Source organism: Mesoplodon densirostris, chromosome 14, assembly GCF_025265405.1.
Source record: "Mesoplodon densirostris isolate mMesDen1 chromosome 14, mMesDen1 primary haplotype, whole genome shotgun sequence".
NCBI lineage: Eukaryota > Metazoa > Chordata > Mammalia > Artiodactyla > Ziphiidae > Mesoplodon > Mesoplodon densirostris.
Window position 1 is genome coordinate 88,482,966 of NC_082674.1, and position 25,645 is coordinate 88,508,610.

The 25,645-nt window shown below is 41.5% G+C and overlaps 1 protein-coding gene across 13 annotated transcripts in view; it reads left to right on the forward strand.

Annotated features, from left to right (window-relative positions):
• Positions 1 to 25,645, forward strand: part of LOC132502170 (protein eva-1 homolog A) — an 84,844-nt gene that overhangs the window by 22,300 nt on the left and 36,899 nt on the right. For 5 of the 13 annotated variants that reach the window (XM_060117996.1, XM_060117997.1, XM_060117995.1 and 2 more), the window contains one exon: positions 18,073 to 18,195. The exons of the other annotated variants lie outside the window; for them this stretch is intronic. The gene's annotated coding sequence lies outside the window, so the exon portion shown is untranslated. The remainder of the gene's footprint in view (positions 1 to 18,072; positions 18,196 to 25,645) is intronic. 13 annotated transcript variants of the gene reach the window in all.

A 25,645-nucleotide genomic window follows, 5' to 3' on the forward strand; every position in this document is an offset into this window, starting at 1 on the left:
TTCTGATTTCTTCAGTGTTCCTGTGCTTATGCTCTGGTTTTAATAATTATAATGGATTTAGAAGTCAGCTTGGGGCTGGGGGGCCAAAATGGGAAAGAATCAGATGACCAGGAATGCTTCTTGTTCCCATTTGCGTGTTCCTCGGTAGGGCATTATTTTTGTGAGTTCTCCACATTTGTAGATGCCTCAGATATACTGGTCTTGGGAGGCCCCACTAGTGACAGACTGAAGCATTTGCTTGAGGAATACTGGTTAAGAATAAAATGGCAAGTGGGTCACCTTTTTTAATGTCCTGGATTAAGGATCCAGAAGTTTGCCATCATGTCCTGCCCTACTTGCAATTCTAGAGAGAAAATCACACAGGATTTGTTCAGAATTATTCAAGCACATGTTGGTTGTTGACTATTAGGGCTGAAATTCTTTTCATGCCCAGTGTGGTATGAATGCTGCGATTCTGTTTGACTACTTCTTGCCAGTGTCCATGACAGTTTCTTCTTTCTCCATCGGACACTGGCAGGCTAGGGTTCAGCCATGAGCTTTTTCCTCTACCTTTGGTATTCTTTGTCAGGGTTACCTCATCTATTTTCATACTTCAGCTGATGACTCTCAAATGCCTCTAATTATCACTCCAGGATCACAATATGACTCTAGACTTCCTTTAGAATGTTATTCCCCCAAACCTCTTTACATTTCTTACAAGCTGGCCAAATTCAATGTTCTTGGGTCTCCCTACACTTCATGAAGGAGAATCGGATGTAAGGCCCCTAATTTTGAAGAAATCATAGTGTAATGCAAAAATATAGAAAACACATAATTTTACCATATGCAAAAATTGGCACACAGGGTTACAGGGCTGCAAAAGAGGGAGCAATTATGTATGGAGGGGAGAATCAGAGAACGTTCTTACAGGAGGTGATGTGACATGGATCTTGAAGGGTGGGTAGGACTCAGAAATGCATTAATATAGAGAAGTGCATTCAGCAGGGCAAAACACAGAGGTAGAACTGGGTGGGAAGTACATGCAGAAGAACATGATTCCATTTGCTTGGACTTTGGCTGTGTTGGAAAGGTAGGTTGGGAAGAACATAAGAAGGGCCTTTATTTACAGGCTCACGCTTGCATTTTAGTCTGTAGGTGATGATTTTAGAACAGAGGAGTGGCATTAGTAGAACATTGTTTCTGAATGCTCAGTCTGGCACCAATATATGATCTTAGGGTGGGGGAAGAAGAAAAGGGAAGAACTCTTAAGTTAGGTGAGTGACAACGGGGACAAAATAGTTAGAAGGGATATGAGGTAGAATCTTCAGGGCAAGGGAGAGAAAGGGCATAAGATGACTCCCAAGTTTAAGTGTGAATGATGGGGAGGCTCAGGATACTGTGAACACTGTAGAGAAAATTGGAAGTAGTTGGGGGGTGGGTAATGAACTTAGGACACACTGGGCTGGAGAGATCTCTGGGAAATCCAAGTGGGGACTCCCATCCCACCTCATCCATCCCCAGTACTCTAGACTCCCTTTCAGGTTAAAATGGTCTGGCTTCCTGCCCCGCTCCTCCCAGCTAGGATCAGCTCCGCCTTGGTATGCCCAGGCCTATCTGACTTGAGGCAGTAAATACTTAAGAGGGTCCTCTGACCGCCTGGGCATACATATTGGGGCATCAATCCTAATAGGTCAAATTAGAGCTGATCATGAGAACTTTGCAGCCCATCTTCAACCCATGTGCTCTGCGTCACAGGACCAGTTTTTGTTTGTCTCCTTTTCAAATTCTTGTCCCCTTTCTTATGTTCTCACTCGTGTAGGCCCTCCTGGGATAGAAACCCCTGCTCCCAGGCTATTGCCAGAGTTCTGATATCCAGGGACAGAACCCAGAGACTGAAAGCTAGTTTTTAAAGGTAACTTCCTGGATTTTGACCATTTTTAAGGCCCTAGGGTTGACTCAATTCTTCTCTCTGCAAGGTCAAATCTTCAGTGCCTGTATCATCCTTAGGGATGGGCCCTGGTTCTCTCCCTACTCTCAGGTGCTACTTCGAATCCAGCACCATATCTCACCAGTGACTTCTAGGAAATGTGAGGTGTCCAACATGTGCATGGCACACTCTGCATCTTGTACCTATCTAGGACCTTTTATGAAAGCATCTTGCATCCTGCTTCCCAAGTTTTGAACATTCCTTTAGATTATGACTCCTCTCTCTCTTCTACCCTGGTTGTCCTCCCACACAACTGGACACCTGACTTTCATGGTACACTGGGTCTTTGGATTGCTGGTACTGATATTTCGTACATTGATTGTTTTAGCTGCTGGTTGCCCCTTGGTTCTGACAGTGTCATCATCCAATTCCATGGGCACTTCCTTTATGTTTATGGTTTGGGGACTTCAGAAATGAACTGAAACTGGGGAGGGATCTGGGAGTATCCAGAGCCTCTGTGACTGACTTAGTCAAACATCTTCAGTTACTTTCTTCTCATTCTGAAGACTTCACATAAGTAAAACCATTCCCGGCCAACACCAAATAAATTTTGCACATGCTGCTTGAATTACTATACATTTAGCCCAGTGTGACTTTCTCACAAATTCATATTTCACTGAAACTATTCCTCTGGATAGGCTGACGCCAGCAGCTGTGGAAATTCAACATTTGCTTTGTGCAGTGAAACTTTAGGACATGATTTTTTTTACATTTCTCAGATATGTAGCTCATTTGGAAAAAAAAAAAAAAAAAAAAGCATTCTTGGCAGAATCCACGTGGCCTGAGCCAAATATCCCAGCTTGTGTTTCTGTATACTCAGATATAAAGCGATGAGAAAATGCAGTTCTAAATGCCCATCGTATAGCATTGGCATATAAAAGTTAGGATTACCATTTACTGAGTACCTACTACGTGCCAGACATCTTACCATGCTCTGCATCCTCAAAAACACCCCGTGAGTGTGCCAAACCCAGGCCTGTTGGCCTTCTGATCCATACTCTGCCCTGGGTAGGAGGGACTAAACTGGAGGCTGCCTTTCTCAGGCTTAAGGGTGCTCTGGCTTCCTGCTAGGTTTGGCCAAATAGAGTCACCAGTGAGAGGTTGGAGGGTGAGGAAAGGAGGAAGGCAGATTATTTCCTTCCTCTCTCTTATCCTCAAGCATCTCCTCCAGCAGTGGCTGCATCTCCATGGTTCCAGCTTCCACTATTTGAGTCCTCCATGGTTCCAGATTCTTTCTGGTGACCCTGGCTCCTCCCTTTGCCCCTTCAGTTGCCTTCTGCTTGTTGTTGCTAATCTCTGGTTTACCTCATGGTCCCATCTCATACAATCTTACTCCAACTAATTTCCTCTTTTTAAAGTTCATACCAATTTGAAAAGATCTTTAAATTCTTGACTTTGTCATCTATTGTAGCAGCCTTCAAATCTCAGCTTCTCTATCACTTTCAACCTGTATTTCTATCTTTATCACATGCAGCCAGTTCCCTGCATTAAATTTCTTTAGTTGTAAATACTTGAAGCAGTTTCTCTTTCTCTGGTTAGAAGCTGGTTAATAGATTGAGGCTGGAATCATTAGCCTCATTTTAAGGATGAGGAAACAGAGGATCAGAGAGGTAAACTAACTTGCTCAGTCTTAAAGACAGGAAATAGTAGAGCTTTGGTTTAAACTCAGGCCTGATCAGTCCTGAAGCTTGTGTCCTTTCCCCTACATACTCATGTGTTCTGTTTCCTGCTGCTACATGAATGGGGTCTAATTTCTCCTGTATAATCCCTTCATATTCTGGAAAAAGAAAACTCTCATAACCACCTTCTCCAAGATTTCCCGAGATGAAATGTTGTATGTCTCTTCAACTGTTCCTCATGAAAAAGAATTTTGAATTTCCCTAACATTTTGGTTGAGTCCTCTGGATTATTGCTTCTTAAACTTTAATGTGAAGATTACTATTCAGGACAACTCTAGAGATCATGCATTAAAAAATGTTTTTAATTAGACTTTTTTGGGATATAATTTTATAGTTAGATGCAGTTGCAAGAAATAATGCAGTGATCGCATGTTCCATTTACCCAGTTTCCCCAATGATAAATTCTTGCAAAACTATAGTACAATATCACAACCAGGATGTTGATGTGATACACTCAAAATACAGAACGTCTCCATCATCAGAAGAATCCCACTGTTGCCCTTTTATTGCTATACTCACTTCCTTTCTGACTCTAATTCCTCCTTAATCCCTGAAACCATTTATTTAATTTATTCACCATTTCTATAATTTTGACATTTTAAGAATGTTATATAAATAAAGTCATAAAATATGCAACAGTTTTGGATTGAGTTTTTCACTCAGTATAATTTTCTGGAGATTTATCCTGGTTGTTGTGTACATTAAAAGTCTGTTCCTTTTTTCTTGCTGAGTAGTGTTCTATGGCATGAAAATACCACAGTTGTTTGAACATTCTCCCCTTGAAGGAAATTTGGGTTGTTAACAGTTTTTAGATATTACAAATAAAACTGATTTAAATATTTGTGTGGGTTTTTGTGTGCATGTAAGTCTTCATTTATTTGGAAATAAGTGCCCAGGATTAGCGCAATTGCTGGGTTTTGTGATAGTTGCAACATCCAGCTTTTGAGAAACTACCGTGTTTTCCAGAGTAGCTGCTTCATTTTACATTCCCATTAGCAGTGTATGAGTGATCCAGTTTCTCCATATCTTTGTCAACAATTGATGTTGTCTCTATTTTTCAGTTTAGCCATTCTGGTAGATGAGTAGTGGTATCTCATTGTTTTAAATTTTCATTTTCCTAGTGACTAATGATGTTGAACATCTTTTCATGTGCTTATTTGCTACTTCAGTATCTTCCTTGGTGAAATGTCTCTTCATGACTTTATCCCTGCTCTAAATGGATTCTTTGCTTTTTTTTACTGTTGAGTTTTGAGGATTCTTTATATATTCTAGATACTAGTCCCTTTGGCAGATATATGATTTGCACATTTTTTCCCACTCTCTAGCTTGTCTTTTCATCCTCTTAACCCAGAAAAAATGTTTTTAATTTTGATGAAGTCCAGGTTATCAATTTTCCCTGTTATGCATTGTGATTTTGGTGTCAAGTGTAAGAATTCTTTGCCTAGTGCTAGATCCCAAAGATTTTCTTTTTTTTTTCTAAAAGTTTTGTAGTTTTATGTTTTACATTTGGTTTCTGATCTACTCTGAGTAAATTTTTATATAAGATGTAAGGCTTAGATCAAGGTTCACTTTCTTTCCTATGGCTGTCCAGTTTCTCCAGCACCATTTGTTGAAAAGGCATTTTCCTCCAATGAATTGCAAAACACCTTTGTCAAAAATCAGTTGGGCATATTTGCATGGGTCTATTTCTGGGTTATCTATTCCGCTCCATAGATAACCTGCTCCAATGTTTCTATGTTTCAGAAGTAACACACAGTCTTGATTGATGTAGCTGTATACTAGTAAGTTTTGAAATTAGGAGGACTTATTCCTCCCACTTTATTCTTTTTAAACTTATTTTAACCATTCTAGTTCCATTGCATTTTTGTATCAATTTTAGCATAATCTTATTTATATCTACCAGAAATCTTGCTGATTTTTTTCATTTTGTTTTGTTGGTTTTGGTTTTGTTTTGGCTGGGGTTTCAATAAGAATCATATTATACTTGTATATCACTTTGGGGAAAATTAGTATCTTCACTATGTTGAGTCTTCCAATCCACAGCCATGGTCCCCTTTCATTTATTTAGATCTTTGATTTCTCTCCATAACATTATGTAGTTTTCGGCATTCAAGTTCTGATTATGTTATGTTACATTTATATCTAAGTGTTTCATTTTTTGAGCAATTGTAAATGGTATTGTATTTTTAATTTCAGTGTCCACATGTTCATTACTAGCATATAGAAATAAACTTGATTTTTGTATATTTTCTATGTTTGTGGTAAATGGGATTGTTTCCTTAATTCCTCTTTCTGATCTTTTGTTGTGGTGTATAGGAATGCTAGAGATTTCTGTGTATTAATTTTTTATCCTGGGACTTTACCAAACTCACTGACAAGCTCTAGCAGTTTTCTGGTAGCATCTTTAGGATTTTCTATATATAGTATCATGTCACCTGCAAACAGTGACAGTTTTACTTCTTCTTTTCCAGTTTGTATTCCTTTTATTTCTTTTTCTTCTCTGATTGCCATGGATAGGACTTCCAAAACTATGTTGAATAAAAGTGGCGAGAGTGGACATCCTTGTCTTATTCCTGATCTTAGAGGAAATGCTTTCAGTTTTTCACCATTGAGAATTGTGTTGCTGTGGATTTATCATATATGGCTTTTATTATTTTGAGGTAAGTTCCCTCTAAGCCCACTTTCTGGAGAGTTTTTTTTAACATAAATGGATGTTGATTTTTTTCAAAAGCTTTTTCTGCATCTATTGAGATGATCATATGGTTTTTAATCTTCAGTTTGTTCATGTGAGGTATCACATTGATTGATTTGCATATACTGAAGAATACTTGCATCCCTGGGATAAATTCCACTTGATCATGCTGTATTACCCTTTTAATGTGTGGTTAGATTTGGTTTGCTAGCATTTTGTTGAGCATTTTTACACCTATGTTCATCAGTGATATTGGCATGTAATTTTCTTCTGTTGTGATATCTCTGTCTGGTTTTGGTAACAGGGTGATGGTGGCCTCATAAATTAGCTTGGGAGTGTTCCTTCCTCTGCAATTTTTTTGGAAGAGTTTCAGAAGAATAGGTGTTAGCTCTTCTCTAAATGTTTGATAGAATTCACCTGCGAAGCCATCTGGTCCTGGATTTTTGTTTGTTGGAAGTTGTTTTAATAACAGTTTCAGTTTCAGTACTTGTGATTGATCTGTTCATATCTTCTATTTCTTCCTGGTTCGGTGTTGGAAGGTTGTACTTTTCTAAGAATTTGTCCATTTCTTCTAGGTTGTCCATTTCATTGGCATATAGTTTCTTGTATATAGTAGTTTCTTATGGTCCTTTGTATTTCTGTGGTGTCAGTTGTAACTTTTCCTTTTTTATTTCTAATTTTATTGATTTGAGTCCTTTTTTTTCTTGATAAGTCTGGCTAAAGGTTAACAATTTTGTTTATCTTCTCCAAAAACCACCTTTTATTTTCATTGATCTTTTGTCTTGTTTTCTTTGTCTCCGTTTCATTTATTTCTGCTCTGATTTTTATGATTTAATTCCTTCTACCAACTTTGGGTTTTGTTCTTTTTCTCTGCTTTAGGTGTAAGGTTAGGTTGTTTATTTGAGATGTTTCTTGTTTCTTGAGGTAAAATTGTATTGCTATAAACTTCCCTCTTAGAACTACTTTTGCCGTGGTGTCCCATAGGTTTTGTTTATTTTTTTAAATGAATTAGTTAATTCATTTTTGGCTGTGTTGTGTCTTTGTTCTGGCTTTCTCTGGTTGGGGCGAGCAAGGGCTATTCTTCATTGCAGTGTGTGAGCTTCTCATTGTGGTGGCTTCTCTTGTTTTGGAGCATGGGCTCTATGCACACGGGCTTCAGTAATTGCAGCATGTGGGCTCAGTAGTTGTGGCTTGCAGACTCTAGTGCACAGGCTCAGTAGTTGTGGTGCATGGGCTTAGTTGATCCATGGTACGTGGGATCTTCCCGGACCAGGGATCGAGCCTATGTCCCCTGCATTGGCAAGCAGATTCTTAACCACTGTGTCACCAGGGAAGTCCCATGTCCCATAGGTTTTTTTTTTTTTTTTTTTTTTTTTTTTTTGCTGTACGCAGGCCTCTCACTGCTGTGGCCTCTCCCGTTGCGGAGCACAGGCTCCGGACACATAGGCTCCACGGCCATGGCTCGCGGGCCCAGCCGCTCCGCGGCATGTGGGATCCTCCGGGATCGGGGCACGAACCCGTGTCCCCTGCATCGGCAGGCGGACTCTCAACCACTGCGCCACCAGGGAGGCCCCCATAGGTTTTTAATTATTGTGTTTTCATTGTCATTTTTCTCTAGGTAATTTTGGATTTTCTCTTTGATTTCTTCAGCGATTCATTGGTTGTTTAGTAACATATTATTTAGCCTCCATGTGTTTCTGTTTTTTACAGTTTTTTCCTGTAATTGATTTTTAATCTCATAGCATTGTGGTTGGAAAAGATGCTTGATATGATTTCAATTTTCTTAAATTTACCAAGGCTTGATTTATGACCCAAGATGTGATCTGTCCTGGAGAATGTTTCGTGTGCACTTGAGAAAAAAGTGTATTCTCCTGCTTTTGGATGGAATGTCTTATAAATATCAATTAAGTCCATCTGGTCAAATGTGTCATTTAAGAGTTGTGTTTCCTTCTTCATTTTCTGTCTGGATGATCTGTTCTTTGGTGTAAGTGGGGGGTGAAAGTCCCCCACTGTTACTGTGTTACTGTTGACTTCCCCTTTTATGGCTGTTAGCAATTGCCTTATATATTCAGGCGATCCTGTGTTGGGTGCATATATATTAGAATTGCTATGTCTTTTTCTTGCATTGAATTGCTATGTCTTTTTCTTGCATTGAACACCTTTTCTTGCATTGAACCCATTCAACCCTTGATCATTATGTCATGTCCTTCCTTGTCTCTTGTAACAGTCTTTATTTTAAAGTCTATTTTGTCTGAAAAGAGTATTGCTACTCCAGCTTTCTTTTGATTTCCATTTGCATGGAATATCTTTTTCCATCCCCTCACTTTCAGTCTGTATGTGTCCTTAGGTCTGAAGTGGGTCTCTTGTAGACAACATATATACGGTTCTTATTGTTGTATCCATTCAGCGAGTCTGTGTCTTTTGGTTGGAGAATTTAATCCATTTACACTTAAGGTAATTATTGATATGCATATTACTATTGCCATTTTCTTAATTGTTTTAGGTTTGTTTTTGCAGGTCTTTTTTCTTCCCTTCCTCTTTTGTTCTTTGCTCTCTCCTCTTTTGGTTTGATGACCATCTTTTGTGCTGTGTTTAGGTTGCTTTTTCTTTTTTGTATGTGTATCTATTGCAGTTTTTTGGCTTGCATTTCCCATGAGTTTTTTTTTAATTAATTTATTTTTGGCTGTGTTGGGTCTTTGTTGCTGTACATGGGCATTCTCTAGTTGCAGTGAGCAGGGGCTAGTCTTCATTGCAGTGCATGGGCTTCTCATTGTGGTGGCTTCTCTTATTGCAGAGCATGGGCTTTAGGCACATGGGCTTCAGTAGTTGTGTCATGCAGGCTAAGTAGTTGTGGCTCATGGGCTGTAGAGCACAGGCTCAATAGTTGTGGCACATAAGCTTAGTTGCTCTGTGGCATGTGGTATCTTCCCAGATCAGGACTCAAACCCATGTCCCCTCCATCGGCAGGTGGATTCTTAACCACTGTGCCACAAGGGAAGTCCCTCCCATGAGGTTTTGATATAGCAGTCTTTATTTATACAAGGTTGTTTTAAGTTGCTGGTCTCTTAATTTCAAATGCAGTTCCCATTTCCTGCATTTGTACTCTTGTCTTCTTACTTTTGCTGGTTTTCATATCATATTTGTGTATGGATGATTTCCTGCTGTTACTGTGTGTTTGCTTTTACCAGTGAGCTTTCTCATTTGTGATTTTATTGTTTCCAGTTGTGGCCTCTCTTTTTTTCTTTGCCTAGAGAAGTTACTGTATCATTCGTCATAAAGCTGGTTTGGTGGTCCTGAAGTCTCTTAGCTTTTACTTATCTGTGAAGCTTTTGATTTCTCTGTTGAATCTGAATGAAAGCCTTGCTGGGTAGAGTATTCTTGGTTGTATTTTTTACCTTTCATCACTTTAAATAAATTATGGCACTCCCTTCTGGCCTGCAGAGTTTCTGCTGAAAAGTCAGCTGATAAACTTATGGGGATTCCCTTATATGTTATTTGTTGCTTTTCCCTCGTTGCTTTTAATGTTTTGTCTTTGTATTTAATTTTTGTTAGTTTGATTACTATGTGTCTCAGCATGTTTATCCTTGGGTTTATCCTGTATGGGACTCCCTACACTTCCTGGACTTGGGTGATTATTTCCTTTCCCATGTTAGGGAATTTTTTGGCTATAATCTCTTCAAATATTTTCTCAGGCCCTTCTTTTTCTCTTCTTCCTTGGCACCCCTATAATTCGAATGTTGGTGTATTTAATGTTGTCCCAGAGGTCTCTGAGACAGTCCTCATTTCTTTTCAATCTTTTTTCTTCATTCTGTTCTGTGGCAGTTATTTCCACCATTGTATCTTCCTGCTCAGTTATCCATTCTTCTGCCTCAGTTATTCTGCTATTGATTCCTTCTAGTGTATTCTTCATTTTAGTTATTGTATTGTTCCTCTCTGTTTGTTCTTTAGTTCTTCTAGGTCTTTGTTAAACATTTATTGTATCTTCTTGATCCATGCCTCCATTCTTTTTCTGAGATATTGGATCATCTTTACTATCATTACTCTGAATTCTTTTTCAGGTAGATTGCCTATCTTCTCTTTATTTAGTTGTTCTTATAAGTTTTTACCTAGCTCCTTCATCTGCAATGTATTCCTCTGTCATCTCATTTTCTCTAACTTATTGTGTTGTGGTCTCCTTTCCACAGGTGGTAGAATTGTATTTCCTCTTGCTTCTGGTGTCTGCCTCCTGGTGGGTGAGTTTGGTCCAGGGGTTTGTGCAGGCTTTCTGGTGGGAGGACCAGTTTCCTGCCTCTGTTGGGTGGAGCTGGGTCTTGTCCCTCTGGTGGGCTGGGCTACGTCAAGCAGTGTGTTTTGGTGTGTCTGTGAGCTTATTATGACTTTAGGCAGCCTGTCTGCTGATGGGTGGTGTTGTGTTCCTGTCCTGCTGGTTGTTTGGCCTGAGCTGTTCCAGCACTGGAGCCTGCAGGCTGTTGGGTGGAGCCGGGTGTTGGTGTCAAAATGGGGACCTCCAGGAGAGCACATGCCAATTCATATTCCCTGGGGCCTCCGCTACCAGTCCCCTTGCCACACAATGAGCTACTGCCAATGCCTGGTTCCCCAGGAGGCCCTCCAAGACCCCTAGGTAGGTGTATCCCAGGTTCCTATGGAGGTACTGCTTTGCGTTGACACCTTGTGTGTGCCCTCCAAGAGTCGAGTCTCTGTTTCCCCCAGCCCTGTGGAGCTCCTGCACTCAAGCCCTGCTGGCCTTCAAGGCTAAATGCTCTGGGGGTTCTCGCTCCTCATGCCAGACTGTCAGACTGTCTTGGAGAGCTATTTCTATATGGGAAGGTCCTTATGTAGCCTTTGTTGGTTAAATATATATATATATATATATATATATATATATATATATATATATATATATATATATATATATTTTTTTTTTTTTTTTTGGGTCCAAGTTCTGGTTTTAGTATGGATGACTGCCACCTCTTCCCTCAGTGTATGCTGGCTATTATCCCTCTGAATAAGGGGTTTGACTGGTGTTGTCATGGCCAGAGCCTGCCCTGGATATGGAGTGCAGCCTCCCCTTTGCTCTGTCATGGTCACTGCCTTGTCAGGGGTGTGATCTTCTCCCTACTTGTTGGAATAGAGGACACCAGATCTGTTTCTTAGCTGTGATTCTGATCTGCGGTGTGAGTTAAGTGGGATTGGAGCACTCCCACTGGGAGAGAATCCACTGAATATTCCTCCTCTGTAGCTGTTTACCTGTGAGTGTGCTCAGTTGTGTCCCCTTTCATTCATTGTGTGGGCACACAAGGTACACTGTTGTTGGCACTGCTCTCCGTCCTACCTTAACTGTGGGTATGCTGTCAATTGGCCCTGGTGATTCTCACATGTTGTTTTCACCAGGCCACCATCACAGATTCACTGAGGTCAGGTCTCAGGACTGCAGTAACTGTGTACCTGGACCTGCTATGGAGGCAGCTCAGACTCTGGCCTTGCCCATCCCCTGTATGTGCCCATAAAGCCCACAGGTCCTAAAGCCAGACCCGTCTCAGCTGCAGGAGCACTTGTCCATTTGGATGTTCTGCAAACACTGAAATTAGGAAGCTGTCTGTGGAGGTCTAACTCCGCAATTTGCACAGCCACAAGGAGAGATTTCAGCTCTTCTTTCTTAGTCACAGAACCCCTGGGGCTCAGCTGTTGTTTCAGCCCCACCTCTCAATGTGGGCCACCCACCAGCCTCTGCTCCCGAGGCTGCCAGAGCACACAAGCCTGTCAGGTGGGAGGGAGCCGAGGCAGCAATCCAGGTGAGTGGGCCGCCCAGGCGATTGGGGCGAGCAAGTTACCCAGGCGGGGTGGGTGCAGAGGAGGCAATGGCCGGAGATGTGTGAGCCTTCTCCGGCGGGAGCCCTCCCTAGTGCCTGTGGAGGCAGGGCCAGCACATGAGGAGAGAGGCTGCAATGGCGGCCCTGCCCCTTGCACGTCACTCAACGATGGTGCTTTTCTTCTATCGTGGTCCGGGCTTCCTCCAGGAGCATTCCAGGTTGCAGAGCTCCTCAGTCCCGGCCCCGCACGCTGTCTCCTCACAGCCAACAGCAGTCCCCTCCCCGGGTCTGCTCCCCCAACCCCACGTTTTGGCACCCAGCCCCCCTCCACACTGATGGGCACATGTCTCAGGCCGGGGCATGCAGGGCTGTGGCATGGACCAGTTGGGTAGGTCTCAGTCTGTGCTTCCTGCCACAGATCGGTTGCTGTGCTCTCCTCCAAGACCCCAAAGCTCCCCTTCTGCCCCAGGTGATCTCCCCACTGGTGAGGGGGCTTCCCCAGATGCAGGAAGCTCTCCTCCTCTTCAGCTCCCTGCTAGGGGTGCAAGTCCCATCCTGCTTCCTCTCCTCTTCCTTTTCCTTTCTTCTTTCTTTCATCCTACCTGGTTACACGGGGATTCTTCTTGCCCTTTTAGGTGTCTCGGGCGCTCTGCTAGTGTTCAGCAGGCGCTCTGTGAGAACTGTTTCATTAGTAGATGTTTTCTTGATGCATTTGTGGGAGAGATGAACTCCACATCCTTCTTCTCCTCCACCATCTTGATCCTTCGGATTGGCATGGATTTCTTTGAGTCTATCCTTTTGAGATTTGGTCAGCTTCTCATATCTGTAGATTTTTATCTCTTCCTAAATAGGGGGATTTTACAGCCATTATTTCTTAATTTTTTAAAACACTTTTTCATTTCTGCCTGTTTTTCCTCTCCTTTGATTCTAATGACACAAATGTTAGATCTTTTGTTATAGTCTCACAGGTCCCTAAGGCTCTGTTCAATTTTTTTTAATCTATTTTCTCCCTGTTGCCCAACTGAGTAGGTTCCATTGTACTACCTTCCAGTTCACTGATTCTTTCCTTTGTCCTTTCCACTCTACTGTTGATCTCATTTACTTAGTTTTTAATTTTGTTTATATTTTTCAATCCTAAAATTTTCATTTTTTTCTTTATATCTTCCATTTCTTTGCTAAGGCTTTCTATTTCTTTGCTGAGGCATTCCATTTTTTAAAATTCATTTCAAGCACATTCATCATTGCTATTAGAAGTGTTTTTTATCATGGCTGCTTTAGAATCCTTGTCAGATAATTATAACATCTCTATCATCTTGGTGTTGGCATCTATTGACTGGCTTCTTATTACTGCTGGGTGAGAATGAGAGTTCCAGATCCCATGTGGCCTCCACTGACATGATGTTGGTGATGGTGGGGCTTCTAACCACTGGGGTTGGTGAAAGTCCTGACCCTTCACTAGGTCTCCTATTACATTACTCCAGCAAGGAGGGAGAGGAGCTGGGTGGGGTGAAGTCCAGGTTTCCTATGTGTTCTCCACTGATACTGCCAGGAAGAGTGGCTCATTACCAGCTGTCTGGTATGAAAGTCCCCTTTCCCTACTTGGTCTTCTCTAATGCCACTCTGATGCGGATGTTGGGGTGTCTTCTTTTAGTCTCTCGAGGATGGAAGTCTACGCTCCCCCACTCAGCCTTTGCTGTTATGGGTGTAAGCTGGGGCCACAGTTTTTCCTATGGTGTTTGGCTGGGGTAGAGTAGTTATTGTCTAAGAGTTTTCTGTCTTGCTAGACTGTCCCTTAACTGGTCTTTTGACTAAAGAACATGCATTTGGTGGTTTTTTGCTTTGATTTCTTTTGTTTTGGTCTACACCTGTTAGGTTTGGTTTCTGGTTTGCTGACTTCTTCAGCAGCTTCATCCCCATTTTATTTCAGACATCTTGGTTTCAGGTACTTTCATCCTTTACCTGGACTGTTGAGTTAACCCCTAGTGAGTCTTTCAGACTATAATCTATAATCTCTGACTTCTCCAACATAGCCTCCACTTCTGCCAGTGTTTTCTTCCTAGAAAGCAGAACTGGCCATGTCACCCTTCTGTTAATACCATTGTTCATAAAATAAAATTCTATCTCCTTTGTAAGGCACTGCAGATTCTCCAAGGTCCAATTCCTACTTTGCCTTTCCATCTTTAATTGCTAGTAAATCCTTCTGCCTACCCTTTTGCTCTAGACATGCCATATACCTTCCCTCACATTATTCCTTTTGTCTCTAGTACATTTCTTTACTCTGGGAAGTATGGTTTAGAAGTTAAAAGCACTAGAGATGGGCTGCCTGAGTTTAAATTCCGTCTCCAATATTTTCTAGCTGAGTGATCTTATATAGCCCTACCTCTCTGTGCCTCAATTTTCCCATCTGAAAAATGGGAATAATAATAGCACAGGATTGTTATAAATTAATATACTTACATTAAACATTCTTAAATATTCTACATAAAGCATTGCCTGGTTACAGAGGAAGGTCTCCATAAATATGAGTTATTAGTATAATTTGTATTAAATTAATACTCAGTAGTTCAATTTAAATCTTACCTCTCTATTAAGTTTTTATGATTTCTGCCCAGCGCTCTCCCATTATTGGAATTAATTACTCTTTCCCATCTGCACCCACACCACTTAACTTACATTGCTTTTATACTTCATTCTGTTTGCTTAGCTAGGTTGCAGATCTCTCTCACTAACCATGTTTGTTCATTTTTAGATTCATTCAATCAATGGAAGCATTCACTATGAGTCAAACACTGGATCACAGAAGTGTCTAAAACATTGACTCATATCCATGACAGAATTTATTTTAAAGAACTTATGTGCTCAGGCACTGTGCTAGGCAGCATAAATGGAGAAGGATGGGACATGAGATCCCTAAGGATTGAATGATGGCAAAAAAAAATGGAGAGAAGAAGTATAAGTTTAGCAGGGAGGCTGAATAAAGGGAAGGTCATTTAAGGGTGAGGGCAGGACTTCCCTGGTGGTGCAGTGGTTAAGAATCCACCTGCCACTGCAGGGGACATGGGTTTGATCCCTGGTCTAGGAAGATCCCACATGTGGCAGAGCAGCTAAGCCCGTGCGCCACAACTACTGAGCCTGTGCTCTAGAGCCCGCGAGCCACAACTACTGAGCCCACATGCTGCAACTACTGAAGCCTGTGCGCGTAGAGCCCATGCTCCACAACAAAAGAAGCCACAGCAATGAGAAGCCTATGCACTGCAATGAAGAGTAGCCCCCACTCACCACAATCAGAGAAAGCTTGCACAGAGCAACAAAGACACAACTCAGCCAAAAAAAAAAAAATTTTTTTTAAAGGGTAAGGGCAATTGAGCAAGTTTATTGTGGGTAAGACCAGCAAATTGAAAGACAGAGATTTTGACAGTGATTAGGAAAGAATGAGAAAATGTTTGAAGGAGAAAGACGTGTGTGTGTACATACATGTATGTGCACATATATGCATGTTTTTGCCTAAACACATCTCGTGTGTATATATGTAAATATATGACATATATATTTACACACACACACGGAGGTGGGGGAGAGAAGGAAAGGAGAAAGGGAGAAACTGCAAGTTTGAGAGAGAGAATTATACACATATATAATCTCTCTCTCCTTCTCTATCTGTCTTTCTGTGTGAATAGTATATAGTAGTGTATATCTTTCTATCTGCCTACCTCTGTATAGATAGAGATGGAGATTGGTCAAACAAGAAAGGTAAAAGAAGGATGAATCACTGATGGAATGAAATCTTATAGGAAGAAGGAGGAAAAGATTTGATCAAAAGCACAGGTAAAAACTCCCTTAGAGAAATGAGGGAGGAAGGTCAGGATCAGATGGAAGAGAAGGGAGTTACAGTTCATGTAACTTGGCTGCTGTTTCCTCTGGGAAGATAGGAAGCACAAGAGGGGTGAGGATGGAGAAAGGGGCTGAAAGAATGGGGTAGTGGTTTGGTACATTTTCTCTTGGAAATGAGAAAGGACAATGCAAGGGACTTAGAAGTTTTCCTAGCAAAATGAGGGCCTTACTGAGGTTGTAAACCAAACATTTACAATGGTGCTAATACGAATGATTTTTTTTTCAGAAACACTTATCCTTTGGACAAGAAAGCTGGCAGGCGAGGGTTAGAGTGGTCTTGGGGTTAGGCCTGGGGATGGTGGGAGGGCAGCAGAAAGGTCCTGGTAAGAGCCAAGTGGAGTGTAGTTATAGTAGCCAGGCTGTGTAGAGAAAAGTGAATGGAGGATGAGACTTAACTGGGTGAGCTGGAGAGTATAAGAAGCTTGAGGAACCAGAGAGGTTGGAGAGCACATTTACTTTGATTCTAGGGGTGAGAGTAGTAGGAAGACAGAAAGAGCTGGTTGAAGAGTGGGATTTCTGAGTGTGAGTCATGCATCCAACAGTCACTGAACATTGGCTTTGTCCATTTACTGTGGGAGGCTCTAGGAACAAAGAGAAGAATGGATCCCAGGTGGTCCCTGCCCTTAAGGAGCTCACAGCCCAGACTTCATAGGTGATGCCTTTCTAAGTGAAAACAAAGTCCAGGATATGTTCTTGGAAGTGGTTTACTGCAGTGGGTTGTAGGGGAGGGTTGGTGGAGCAAAGGAAACCACGCAGCTGGTAGGCTAGCATGTTGGATGTGTCATCCATAGGTGTTTAACAGTCCTGTAGAGAAAGTCAGGGTTTCTCTCCGCTCAGTCATTTCTCCAGGGCCATGTGTATCCTCTTACCATCCTCTGAGGTGGGAGCTATTTTTCTTTTCTTTTTTTCTTTTTTTGGCCATGGTGCCTGGCTTGTGGGATCTTAGTTCCCTGACCAGGAATCAAACCCATGCCCCCACAGTGGAAGCATGAAGTCCTAACCACTGGGGAAGGGAAGTCCCCAGGGAAGTCCCTGGGAGTTATTTTTCCTTTCAAGCTTTTGCATCTCAGACTCCATGTGACCACAATGAGGTCAGTCCTTGCATGGTTTTCTTTAGTGTAGAGTGGAGAGCGAGTGCGACTCAAGGAACTGATTCCATGGTTTGGTGCATGAGTCTCTAAAGAACTACTGATCTTGTGCTTTTTTGCCCTTACCAGTAAAATGGAGATAGGAAGATGTCACAAATCCTTTGTGAGCAGAGGCAGCTGGGATAAGTAAAGATGTAAATAAATAAGCAAAAGTCGGATGCTGCAGGAGCTGGCAGGAAGCAGTGATGACGAATGAGTGTGTATGCATGGAGCAAGGGGACTGCTTAGGGCTCCAGGACCTCTGTGACTGATTTCATTTTTTTTCTACACAATTCTAAATGAAACTGGCAACCTAAAGGAGTTGTGTGTAATCTAGGTCTTTCAGAGACCCCTGGTGGCTTCTCTAGCTGGGTTGAACAGAAGCCTTGAGATTTCTCGATGGAAGATACAGTCTGTGGGAATCCACTTGGCAGCATGTCCAGGCTTTTTGTGCCCACAGAGCTGCATGAGACTTCATTTCATGGCCCATCTGGGCATTACTATCTGGAAACTAAATTTCCTCCCTTCCTGTTCCAGAGAGGCTGGCTTGCAAACTTCACTGATGAGGAGCCACGCAGGAGCCACTGTAGCTATTTTGTGGGTTTGGGCTGACAGGAGGGAAGAGGAAGCATACATCTTTTGATTTTTTTACCCTTAGCTTCCCTTTTTGCTCTGACCTTGGGAGGTTGTTTTCTCTGGCTGTCAGGTTCAAATTCCAGATTAAACTCTGGCAGTGGGCTTTATCCTTTCAGGGAATGCTACTTCATATCTTCAGGGGTCCAGACAAAGACCACCAAGTTTTCTCTGCTAAGCAGTTCATAACAACCCCAGGTCTAGGGCATGATGTGATCTCTCAGCCATGTGATGGCTCTCTGATATTTTTTATGCCATTTTTCTTTTCTTTCAGAGCCTGAGAAGCCAACTGAGGCCAACCAAGTTTCAGAACCTCTACTGTCTGATACTAGCATCTCCAAGGATGAACCATTCTAACCAGATACCCTTCTACTCTTAACAGTACACCTCTCCCCAGGTAGCTAAGGGGATAATAAGATTTTGTTTTGTTTTGTTTTTCGTTTTTGTTTTTTTGGCTGTGCCGCATGGCATGTGGGATCTTTGTTCCCCGACCATTGATTGAACTGGTGCCCCCTGCATTGGAAGTGCAGAGTATTAACCAGTGGACTACCAGGGAAGTCCTGATAATAAGACTTTTTTACGACCCTTTGCGCACCAAGTGATGAGATAGTCATCTGCATGGTGGGTCATATACCAGGGATGTGCACGGCTGCTACTGAAATATAAGATGAAATGTACTATCATCAGGCATACTTCATTTTGTACATCCAGTGGTTACACTCAGTATATGTGGGTAGATTCAAGGTTCCAGAGAATATGAATTTGCAGCCCTGGGAAATAGGTTATCTCTAATATGGAAACCAGTGAAAGTGGCATGCAATGCATGCAATTAGTCATTCAGTTTAAGAGATGGTGCTTATAAGCCAGCTTGTCATCTTCATCAGGAGGCCAGCGTGTGTACAGGAAGACACAATTCAGAGAGGTAGGTAGGTGATGGAAAGAAGCTGCCTCTTCAATTGTGCCACAGATTTTCAGTAATGAGGTGAAGGACCTTTGGGTCATAGATGAAAAAAAGCTGTCAAAGAGTAAGAAATATAAGAATTAGTGGGTGCTGTCCAAAGAAAGTGTGCTGCAATTCTGGTTTACTGGCCCTAGAGTGTTCTCTAGACATCATTTTCCCCTAGAATGGTGTGGGGTTAATCCAATGGATGATCACAGGGAGAAAACCCTGGTTTTGAAAATATATGGCTGCTTAGTTGTAATTCTGCCCTAGCCAAGATAATCCCCAGAGTCAACTTGTCTAGAAGAGAATCTGATCTAGATCTTATGCCAGGTGGCTCTCCAGTTATGAATTAATAAACACGATGGCAAAAGTTGTATTTTCTTTTTTTTTTTTTTTTTTTTTTTGCGGTACATGGGCCTCTCACTGTTGTGGCCTCTCCCGTTGCGGAGCACAGGCTCCGGATGCTCAGGCTCAGCGGCCATGGCTCCCGGGCCCAGCCGCTCCGCGGCATGTGGGATCCTCCTGGACCGGGGCACGAACCCGTGTCCCCTGCATCGGCAGGCGGACTCTCAACCACTGCGCCACCAGGGAAGCCCCGTATTTTCTTTTTTCTTTTTTTTTAAGATAAATTTTATTTTATTTTTGCATTGGGTCTTCATTGCTGCACGTGGGGTTTCTCTAGTTGCAGCAAGAGGGGGCTACTCTTCGTTGCAGTGCATAGTCTTCTCATTGCAGTGGCTTCTCTTGTTGCGGTGGCTTCTCTGTTGCAGTGCCTTCTCTGTTGCAGAGCATGGGCTCTAGGCACACGGGCTTCAGTAGTTGTGGCACACGGGCTTAGTTGCTCCGCAGCATGTGGGATCTTCCCGGACCAGGGCTTGAACCTGTGTCCCCTGCATTGGCAGGCGGATTCTTAACCACTGCACCACCAGGGAAGTCCCCTGATGTTGTATTTTCTTGAGGGCTTGGTTGGCGTGATTTGTTCTCCCAGAATCTATTTACTCCTGGCCATGGAACATTGAATTGGTGGCCCAGGGCTTGGACCTGTGGTGTTCCGATCAAGGCCACTAGGAGATGCCAAGCAAACCTCTCTCTGACACCTATCTAGCTGTAATGGTGATGTGCATGAGGTTCACAAACACTGAGAATTTCTTAGGTTGATCAATGAGGTAACGATGTTTGTTCTAGAGCAGGGTTTCTCAACCTCGATGCATTAACATTTGGGGCCAGATAGTTCTTTGTTGTGAGGGTGCTGTTCTATACATTGTAGGATTTTAGCAGTATCCTTGCCTCCTAATAGATGCCAATATCAACCTCCACTGCAGTTGTGACAACCAACTGTACCCTGGGGAGCACACTGCCCAAGGTTGAGGATCACTATTTTAGGAAGTAACCAGTGATAAGGGATTTCCTTGAGGACTAGAGCACAAAATTTCACTTGTAGGTGGATGAGTTCTTCATGCCCCTTACCTTTATATTGGTTAAGTGTATTAGGGTTCTCCAGAGAAACAGAAACAGAAACATATATATTTTTTACATAAATATATAACAATAAATTATTATTATTATGAAGAATCAGCTCACATAATCATAGAGGTTGAGAAGTCCCATGATTTGCCATACACAACCTTGCAACATGGAGACACAGGAAAGCCAGTGGTGTAGTTCAATCCAAGTCCAAAATCCTGAGAACCAGGGGAGCAAATGGTGTAAATCTCAGTCTGAGGCCAGAGAAGACAAGATGAGATGTGATGCTCCAACTCAACAGTGAGACAGGAAAAAAGAGGCAAGTTCCTCCTTCCTCTGCTTTTTGTTCTATTCAAGCTCTCAATGGATTGGATAATGCCCATTCATATTGGGGAGGGCAATCTACTTTAATTAGTGTACCTATTGCTAATCTTATCTGGAAACACCTTCATAGACACACCCAGACATAATGTTTAATCTGGACATCCCATGGCCAGTCAAGTTGACTCATAAAGTTAACCATTACAGTAGGAGATGCAGAAATGTTTTAATCACAGGGCAAATCACCAGTGGAGAGTGTCTAGAACTACCTGGAGTAGTTTCATCACTATTAAGGGAGGGCTCAGGGAGAGGGTTTGGTAGTAGAGTTTGGCTCTGGGGGTCATCACGTATCTAAATTCTGCAGACCTTGTCTCATTGGCAGCTGCCCTGAACAGAATCTCCTATGCTGAGTCCTGCCCTCTGTCTCAGTGTCCTCATGAAGGACTTGCCCTCCTACCCTAGATCAGATTTATAAAGGATGCATTAAGTGAAACTCCTCCTAAGCCTATGCTCTTATAATATCTGAGTGCTCAGGCTGAGGGGGATCACAGAAGTCAGGCAGAGCATTTTGCAAACCCTATTGGGCATCTTACAAAATGAGAGTCTGATTCCAAAGGTCTGGGTGCCCAGGATTATGAAGATCTAACAAGCTCCTACGTGATGTCAATCCTGCTGGTCCTTGTACCGTAATTTGAGTAGTAAGAATCTAGGCCAGAGGGCTTCAGACTATGTATGGTCCATGGGCCAATCTGGGTCCACTACCTACTTTTGAAAATAAGGTTTTACTGTAACACAGCCACACTCATTCGTTTATGGTTGTTTGTGGTGGTTTTGACACCACGATGGCAAAAGTTGAGTAGTTGAGACAGAGAGCATATAGCCCTCAGAGCCCTTTCATAGTAAAGTTATAAATGTGTACTGACCCCGGCTTTACGTTGACTTGTGCTACATGGACCATAGGGGGTTTTCCTGTTCACTCTATAGGGTGGCCCACCAGCAGTTGTCTTTCCTGACCATCAGTCTGCCTTCTTTGTCCCCCTTTCTCTTACCTCTGGCTCCTGCAACCATCTCCATTAGTGCCTGGGGCATGGAGAGACTTGCAGGAAGAATTTCTGTGCCATGGTTAAGCTTCCCTCTTGCATGTGGTCCTTTCATAGTCCTGAGGAAGTACCCTGCTTGGCACCCCACTCAGAGCCAGTCAGCCCTGGTGTCCTTTTAGTCTTCAAAGTGGCTCACTCTAAGACCTGTTCAGAAATACTCTCTGGGACTTCCTCATGCATACAAAGCTCATGCCTAATTGCTCTTTCTGTTTTTCAGCCAGCCAGAATTTACTGAGAACCTCCTTTTATCAGGCACCATGCTAGGTACCAGGGTAATAAGGACTTGTAAGAAGTCTCTTCAGTAAACCAATAATTCCAATTTCAATATCATAGGTGCAATATTAGAAAAATATTCTAGTACTTTGATAGACAAAAAAAGAGTCTGGAGGATTTGGAGCTTTACTGCATTAGACCTTTCTTTTTAAATAAAACATGAATTTTTATTAATTTTACACAAACCCATTTTTGCATCCATTGACATGATGTTTTTCCTCTTAATCTATAAATGTGATAGATTACAATTATTTACATTCAATGTTTTTATAAGTGAGATAATAACATCTTTTACTTAAAATTAAGCAATATCCATAATTTGATTTAAATTAGAATTTTATTGACTTCAATTTTTTAAATCAAAGTGTAGTTGATGTACAATATTCTATAAATTACAGGTGTATAATACAGTGATTCACAGTTTGTTTTTTTAATGGAGGTCCAAGAGGTGTTAGTCTTTTCTTTTTTTTTCTTTCTTTCTTCTTTTTTTTTTTTTTTTTTTTTGCGGTACACGGGCCTCTCACTGCTGTGGCCTCTCCCGTTGCGGACCACAGGCTCTGGACGCGCAGGCTCAGCAGCCATGGCTCACAGGCCCAGCCGCTCCGCAGCATGTGGGATCTTCCTGGACTGGGGCACGAACCCGTGTCCCCTGCATCGGCAGGCAGACTCTCAACCACTACGCCACCAGGGAAGCCCTCTTTATTTTTTTTTACTTGATTTCTCTAGGCGCGCGGGCTTCAGTAGTTGTGGCTCACGGGCTCTCAAGCACAGGCTCAGTAGTTGTGGCTCATGGGCTTAGTTGCTCCATGGCATGTGGGATCTTCCTGGACCAGGGACTGGTCCTCTGAATTGTCCTCTGAATTGGCAGGTGGATTCTTAACCACACTGCCACTAGGGAAGTCCCCACAGTTTTTAAAGGTTATACTCCATTTTTAATTATTATAAAATATCGGCTATATTCCCTGCATTGTACAATATATCCTTGTAGCTTATTTTATACATAATAGTTTGAACTTCTGAATCCCCTACTCTATATTGCCCCCCCTTCCTCTCCCCACTGATGCACTAGTTTGTTCCCTATATCTACAAGTCTTCTTCTTTTTGTTATATTCACTAGTTTGTTGTATTTTTTAGATTCCACATATAAGTGATATCATATAGTATTTTGACTTTAATTTTAATATCTCTATAATTCTGCTACCATTCCTATTAACTGAAAATCAGTATTTGATTGCTGGATTCTCTAAAGAATCTTTAAAATTTAACATTTAAAATTCATTGTTGTACCTCATCAACATATTTATTATTATTAATTTTAAAAATTGTGGTAAAATACATATAACATAAAATTTGCTATTTTAACCATTTTTAAGTGTACAGCTCAGTGGCATCAAGTACATTTACTTTGTTGTGCAACCATTATCATTATCCATGTCCAGAACATTTTTCATCTTGCAAAACTGAAACTTTGTACTCTGTACCAATTAAACAATAATTTCCTATTTCTCCCTTCTCCCAACCCCTGACAACCACTATTCGGCCTTCTGTCTATGAATTTGACTACTCTAGGTACTTCATATAAGTGGAATCATGCCATATTTGTTCTTTTGTGACTGGCTTACTTCACTTAGCATAATGTCCTCAAGGTTCATCATGTTGTGCATGTGTCAGAATTTCACAGGTACATGTAAAAGTAAGAGATTAGAACACTCCCTAACACCATACACAAAGATAAGCTCAAAATGGATTAAACACCTAAATGTAAGGTCAGACACTATCAAACTCTTAGAGGAAAACATAGGCAGAACACTCTATGACATAAATCACAGCAAGATCCTTTTTGACCCACCTCCTAGAGAAATGGAAATAAAAACAAAAATAAACAAATGGGACCTAATGAAACTTCAAAACTTTTGCACAGCAAAGCAAACCATAAACAAGACCATAAGACAACCCTCAGAATGGGAGAAAATATTTGCAAATGAAGCAACTGAGAAAGGATTCATCTCCAAAATTTACAAGCAGCTCATGCAAGCTCAATAACAAAAAACAAACAACCCAATCCAAAAATGGGCAGAAGACCTAAATAGACATTTCTCCAAAGAAGATATACAGATTGCCAACAAACACATGAAAGAATGCTCAACATCATTAATCATTAGAGAAATGCAAATCAAAACTACAATGAGATATCATCTCACACCAGTCAGAATGGCCATCATCAAAATATCTAGAAACAATAAATGCTGGAGAGGGTGTGGAGAAAAGGGAACACTCTTGCACTGCTGATGGGAATGTAACTTGATAGCCACTATGGAAAACAGTATGGAGGTTCCTTAAAAAACTACAAATAGAACTACCGTATGACCCAGCAATCCCACTACTGGGCATATACCCTGAGAAAACCATAATTCAAAAAGAGTCATGTACCAAAATCTTCACTGCAGCTCTATTTACAATAGCCAGGAGATGGAAGCAACCTAAGTGTCCATCATCAGATGAATGGATAAAGAAGATGTGGCACATATATTCAATGGAATATTACTCAGCCATAAAAAGAAACGAAACTGAGTTATTTGTAGTGAGGTGGATGTACCTAGAGTCTGTCATATGGAGTGAAGTAAGTCAGAAAGAGAAAGACAAATACTGTATGCTAGCACATATATATGGAATCTAAGAAAAAAAAAGGTCAGGAATAAACTAGGGGTAAGATGGGAATAAAGACACAGACCTACTAGAGCATAGACTTGAGGTTATGGGGAGGGGGAAGGGTAAGCTGTGACAAAGTGAGAGAGTGGCATGGAAATATATACACTACCAAACGTAAAATAGATAGCTAGTGGGAAGCAGCCGCATAGCACAGGGAGATCAGCTCGGTGCTTTGTGACCACCTAGAAGGGTGGGATAGGGAGGGTGGGAGGGAGGGAGACACAAGAGGGAAGAGATATGGGAACATATGTATATGTATAACTGATTCACTTTGTTATAAAGCAGAAACTAACACACCATTGTAAAGCAATTATACTCCAATAAAGATGTTAAAAAAATAAATGCTGTGAATAATATTCCATTGTATGCATATACCACATTTTGTTTATCCATTTGTCTGTGGAGGGACACTTTGATTGATTTATCTTTAGGCTGCCATAATAATTCTTCATCATAATTTGTGTACAAAATCTGTTCAAGTCCCTGCTTTCAATTCTTTTGAGTGTAGACTCAGAGGTGAATTGCTGAATCATATGGTAATTCTATTTTTAATTTTTTGAGAAACTGCCACACTGTTTTCCATAGTCCTCCACAATTTTACCTTCCCATCAACAGTACAAGGGTTCCTCCCCAATCCTCTCCAACACTTGATATTTTCTGTTTTGTTTTGTTTTGTTTTGTTTTTGATAGTGGCCATCCTAATGGATGTGGGGTAGTATCTCATTGTGTTTTTGATTTGTGTTTCCCTAATGATTAGTGACGTTGAGCATCTTCTCATATGCTTATTGGCCATTCATGAATCTTCCTTGAAGAAAGGTCTATTCAAATCCTTTGCCCATTTTTTAATCAAGTTGTTTGTTTTTTGCTGTTGTTGTGTTGTAGGAGTTCTCTATAATCTAGATATTAATCCCTCATCAGATATATGATTTGCAAATATTTTCTCCCATTCCATGGGTTGCTTTTCACTCTGTTGATTGTATCCTTTGATGCACAGAAGTTTTAAGTTTTGATGTAATCCAACTTATCTATTTTTATTT